The sequence below is a fragment of the Lissotriton helveticus genome, chromosome 10, assembly GCF_964261635.1.
Source record: "Lissotriton helveticus chromosome 10, aLisHel1.1, whole genome shotgun sequence".
Taxonomy (NCBI): Eukaryota; Metazoa; Chordata; class Amphibia; order Caudata; family Salamandridae; genus Lissotriton; species Lissotriton helveticus.
In genome coordinates this window covers 183,249,528-183,255,047 of record NC_136071.1, presented here as the reverse complement: position 1 = coordinate 183,255,047, position 5,520 = coordinate 183,249,528, and positions in this window count along the sequence as shown.

Sequence of the window (5,520 nt, the reverse complement as noted above, 5' to 3'; positions counted from 1 at the left end):
GCCAGGATTTCAAATGGCGACTTTCAGATCACTATATCTGCCAGCAGGGAGTATTCAACTCGCTGTGCTATCTTGCAGACAGCAAGCCAATAAAGCGATGAGCTATACCCAGCCCAGTGGGAAAATGTGACTTTCAGCATTTTCTATGAAAAGTTTATTTCCGTCAGTCATCACCCAATCCATAATTCCGTTATTTAATTGACAGTTATTAAAAGTGCTGCACCCAGACACTTTAGGAATGTTAACCAGTCATCTTCAGTCGTTTATTGCTGTAGTCCGGCATATAAAGAAGCGACAATGTTGCCCAAGATGAATAAACCTCCCCCAGTGGAAAGATCTTTGTCCTGAGCAGGAAACAAAAAACGCACGGCCTGATGCACATAAGAGTTTTGCAGTCGTAAAATCTGTAATTTGGAAAATTACAGGCTTTATAGAGACACAGCCCTAAATCGCAATGTACGTAAGGTTCATTACAAGACGTAAATAAATGTCTTTGTGACTCACAATGCGATCTTTGACACATAATATGGATTGATAGGGAAAGGCGGCATAAACTGGGCGTCCCTACTGATTCGAAAATCTTTAATGGGTGTTGGTTCCCCCCCACCAAAACTGGGGGTGACCATTCACAAAGTGGTCCCTGTCTGCGAGCGCCACTTGCATTTTTTAATGTGAGGGTGTGGGGACAGGGGGAAGCATGCAGGGGACCCCCAAATGCGCTTCACTTCACTCCCAGGGGCAGAGCCTGAAATCCATAAAATAAAAGAGCATTTTGCGACTGTGACTGCAGGGACGGGGTATGCTCTCCCTCGCAGGCCTCCGTCCCGCCCAGCCCTTTCAGTAGGGTTCAGACTCAATCTGCTGGTGTTGCTGCTTGAGGATTCCGCTTTGCAAACCTGTTGGCAGCTGTGCAAGGCCTTATTGCACGTAGTCTTGGGCGGGGGGCCCACTCGCTGAAGTTTAAACCACCGCCGAGTGAGGCACATGAAATGAGATCTGCTGTTTTACACTGATTTTAAACTAAAAGAGGTGCCACATAATTATAGCATAATTTTTCTTTCTTTGCTGCATAAACAAGTCAACTCTGCCACATAGAAAGAAAGACAGAAAGAGAGAAAGGGGGAGGGAGAAAAAGGGGGAGGGAGAAAAAGGGGGAGGGAGAGAGAGGGGGGGAAGAGAAAGAGTTAGAGCGAGAGAGAGGGGGAAAGAGAAAGAGAAGGAGAGAGAGAGAAAGGAGAGAGGGGAGAGAAAGGCGAGAGAGAGGAGAGAGGGAGAGAGAGGGGGGAAAGAGAAAGAGCGAGAGAGAGGGAGATAGAGAGAGGGGGAAAGAGATGGAGAGAGAGAGAGAGAGGGGGAGAGAGATGGAGAGAGCGAGAGTGGAGAGAGAGAGAGAAAGGAGAGAGAGAGAGAGTGGAGAGAGAGAGAGAGGGAGAGAGAAAGGAGAGAGAGAGAGAAAGGAGAGAGAGCGAGAGTGGAGAGAGAGAGAGAGTGGAGAGAGAGAGAGAAAGGAGAGAGAGAGAGAGAGAGAGAGAGAAAGGAGAGAGAGAGAGAGGGGAGAGAGAGAGAGAGAGGGGGGGGAGAGAGAGATATGGAGAGAGAGAAAGGAGAGACAGAGAGAGCGAATGCGCCCTGGTGGGAGCTGCAGCCTTCGCACTATTTCTAAAGAATCTCGTAATGTCATTTTAATTTTCTTCCCTATCTATAGAGTTATTTTGAGTATTTCCCTCGTTTTTTCTATTCCGGTATTTTTTGCTGGGAATATCTTTCTATTCGTGGACGAAGAAAGAGCTGGCGGGGATGGGTGGGGGGAGGGCGGTGAGGAGAGATGGGGAGGGAAGTGGAGAGACCGGGAGGAAGAGGATGAGAGAGAAGCAGATAGACAGACGGAGCGGAGATGGGAGAGAGGAGGGGTGAACACGAGAGGAGACAGAGGGGTGGACGCGGGTTCAAAGGGGGGGGGGCGAGTGGACAGGCCCAGGAGGTGGACACTGGAGAGAGCGGGAAAGAAAAGGGGAGAAAGGACAGAGCGCGAGAGAAAAGATGGAACGGATAGGGGGGGGGGCTAGACCCCATAACTGAGGGTAGAGAGTGCGTAGTTACAAGCAGAGGGACGAGAAGTAGGTTAAAGGTGGGGAGAGTAAGTGGGCACAGCCATTTATAACAAAATAATAAACATTGATTAAAATAGGAGACGCGGCAGAGTATCAGCAGCCACGCCCCCATTTCACTCCTTTAGGATATCATCATCATCCTCGCAAGTAGCACTGTGGGGAGCTATGAGAGAAGGCGCTGAAGACCACTTGAACAGAATGGAGCCACTTAATCAGACAAAAAAGGATCACCCACGGAGCAAGAAATAAGAACAAAGAGGTTTTGACGACACTCCCCCATGTGGACATCACCCTGTATCAAGCAGGGTCAGGTATTAAAGATATTACGACCCTATGGGCTGGTAGCGGATCCCCACTTGCTGCCCTGGATGCATTGAACATACAAACCAAATGGTTTCCTTTTCAAAACCACAAACGCACATTTTAAATGAAACTCTTTTCACACGTCTATTAGGTTTCACTGTTATTTATTCACACTCTTCGTTTGTCTTACTTTTGCTGATCAAAATTCTGTGTTTACTCTAGTGATGTTACTGAATATTCTATCAATATATCAAATAATTGCTAATTGCGTATGCCTGTACCCAATGCATTCCGGGTCGGATGACCCTATTTCAAGGGTCTCTACCATAAAATAAAGTAATATAATAGGTAAATATTAGCACCTAAGAATTCCAATGAGTAGCATAATCCAATACAAGTGTGTCGGGTGAGCCTGAACAAAGTTAATATTAGCTAAATCTGGGCATAAAAATACAGCTGATGTTTTTGAAATGACATGCACTCCCTATGCTGAGCGCGCTCGGACGTACATACATAACTACCCAGATGGTCTCGCCACCATGATACTGCGTGAGTTTAAAACCTTACAATCTTAATCCCAATGTAAGAACGGTGAACACGTCATGGTCGGCATAGTTAGCTAGTTAGGGCTAGTTCAGCTATCTGAGGCCTAAACATCTGTTCTGAGTAGGTAGAGGCCTTGCTCTGCTACCTACTGCACAATACACTGGGCTCTGTGTTCATCGAGGGGTAGCTCTGCTGTGGGACACCCTGTAGCAGACACAAAAGCGTAACATTATTACCAATGTAGCGCGACAGTAAAACATAACATTACAAAAGCGCAAAATTAACAAAACAAGGAAGAAAGCAACAAAGGGAAAGAGTAACACAAGAACGAAGGATAGGACAAAGGATAGGATAAATGGCAGATTTAAACAAATGCCGAAGAAATGCGAGAAAAAATTAAAACCAGAATCAACAAAAAAAAAAAAGGAGAAACACGAGAGACGGCCTGCGGCCGTCAAAGTGAAAGTGGGGGAGGAGAAATGCGATAAATGGCAGATTTAAACAAATGCCGAAGAAATGCGAGAAAAAATAAAAACCAGAATCAACAAAACAAAAAAAAGGAGAAACATGAGAGACGGCCTGCGGCCGTCAAAGTGAAAGTGGGGGAGGAGAAATGCGACACGGCGGGAGGGGGCGGAGCGGGGAGAGCGGCATGAGGGTGTGAAGCAGCAGGGGCCTTTGAAGTGAAGCAAAGCTTCACTTCAAAGGTGTGGGAGGAGTGCGGCTGAGGGAACAGATGGCGATTTGATGATGTGCACGCGCATTTTAGGTCAATGCGCAAGCGCACGGGCACAGCACCAAATCGCCACAGTTAGTTAAACTTTGTCTAAAGCCCTATAGTCTCGCTTCTCTCAATGCGCATGTGCATTGATAGGTCACGAGACCTAAAAACGAAGTTCAAACAACGGCTTACCTTAAAAACGAAGTCTTAACAATGAAGATTCACATTCCACGAAGTCCTGAACCACGACTTTTCAATGAAGTCCTTTACAACGAAGAATAATACTTCCGGGAAGTATGTGAAGTACGTCACTTCTCTCCGCCCCCTACCCCTCATCTACACTTTGATTGGGGAGTGTTGGAGTGTTACGTCACTCATCTCCAAAGGAAGTAATCTCTGTGTTTTAAAGATCCTGACATGCAGACAGTTGCGTTTAAGAGTTAACAGCCCTCGAGCAATAAGCAATTACTACTAGTATAAGGCTGACTCAGTCGCTCTGTGCAGCTGGCCTGTTTACCAGAAAAGACAACAAAGGCAAGTCTTCAAGTGCGAGAAATCCGTTGTGAAGGGACAGAAATGTTTACTTCAAACGGACTCTCATCTTCAATTTTTAAACCTCGCAATAATTTGCTCTAAAACCATCAGGCAGACGTGATTAAAAGGCTCTGCATGAGGAAATCCGTCTTGAAGAATTTTGGGCTGTCACCATTGAAGTTTTTTGGAATGAAGGGCAGAAGCCGTGACCACGGGCTCTGCGGTTTAATCAGCAGCCAGCTCAGCTTTAACACGTTGTCAACAAGGATGAAATAAGCAGAGGTGTCACAAATCTTATGTGAAGGACTACAGGTGAGACTAATTTGGAGCTCGTTAGGTTTAAAAAAATATGACTATATATATTAAAATATACGAAAAATAAATTATCAAAGAAATGGATAATCGGCAATTAAAAAATATTTCGTGGAAGAATTGTTATTAAAATACTGCCATCTATTGGCCAGTCACGAGGTGATTCTTTTCGTGGTTTAGAAAGTCGTTGAAAAAAAAGTAGTGGTTTAGGATAGCTCGTTGAAAACTTGTGGTTCAGGAAGTCGTGGTTTAGGCAGTAGTTGTTTAGACATATAACCCTCCCAATAAGATGACATGAACGATATAAAGTTTAGAGCAGCTCACCTAGTAAATAGGAAGACACATAATTAAGAATGCAGCTGCAAAACCATTCTAGGTCATACTTTTCACCGCCCTCTAAGCTCTATAATGGTTACCAGAGGCCAGAAGCTTCACCTTCCATAGAAGTCTATAGCTTTTCTTGCTGTTCAAGGCTCAGGACCCACCTCCTTTAACAAAACTCCATATTACAATCCACCTACAGCGCATTATTCCAGGCTAGTTCTACTTGTTGGTGTTTCACCCGGCAACAAATCTCAAACCAGAGGACACATCCGGCTGCGCAAACGGCTCCGTGATTGAACTCACTTACTACAGGAAATAAGAGTAGGTATACAGCTCTCAACTCATGCTGTGGCTTTTCAGTTCATCAATCCATCTCCTATGAAGCTGCTCTAATGCAGTGCACAAGAGACTGTTTTATAGCAAAAAGCAGACCCAATAATCACAATTTATTAAATAAGGGGAAAAATAAAATACATTTCAAGGAATAACAAAGGAGTCGTTACTTGTGTTGTTTCCATTAAAAGAACCAACCTTTGATTTATAGCAACCAAGTTACAACACATCTGGCTTCTCTACTGCGGCTGGAGCCCTGCTAAAATATAAATGCAGTGCAATTGATTACTTTTGAAAACACAGTATTTCTTGCTTATAAAATACATCCCAGACATA